At 20.4% G+C, this 235-nt stretch overlaps 1 protein-coding gene across 1 annotated transcript in view; it reads right to left on the bottom strand.

Annotated features, from left to right (window-relative positions):
- Nucleotides 1-235, bottom strand: part of LOC106882341 (Y-box-binding protein 1) — a 199,558-nt gene that overhangs the window by 13,024 nt on the left and 186,299 nt on the right. The window lies entirely within an intron of this gene.

Below are 235 nucleotides of genomic sequence, written 5' to 3'. Positions count from 1 at the left end.
TATATATATATATATATATATATATATGCTGTGTATCAATGTTTAATAGAATATATATGCAAAATATATACATATTAAATATTTATCACTATATAATATAGATAATAATACATACATACATACAAACTTGTATACATATATAGCATACATACGTCCGTACAGAAAGTATTTCTAGTATGTGTATACATATGCTTAATACAGATATATACACACGTTTCATGTGAAATATACATAA

Source organism: Octopus bimaculoides, chromosome 18, assembly GCF_001194135.2.
Source record: "Octopus bimaculoides isolate UCB-OBI-ISO-001 chromosome 18, ASM119413v2, whole genome shotgun sequence".
Lineage (NCBI taxonomy): Eukaryota > Metazoa > Mollusca > Cephalopoda > Octopoda > Octopodidae > Octopus > Octopus bimaculoides.
This window is presented reverse-complemented; position numbering and strand designations above follow the sequence as displayed.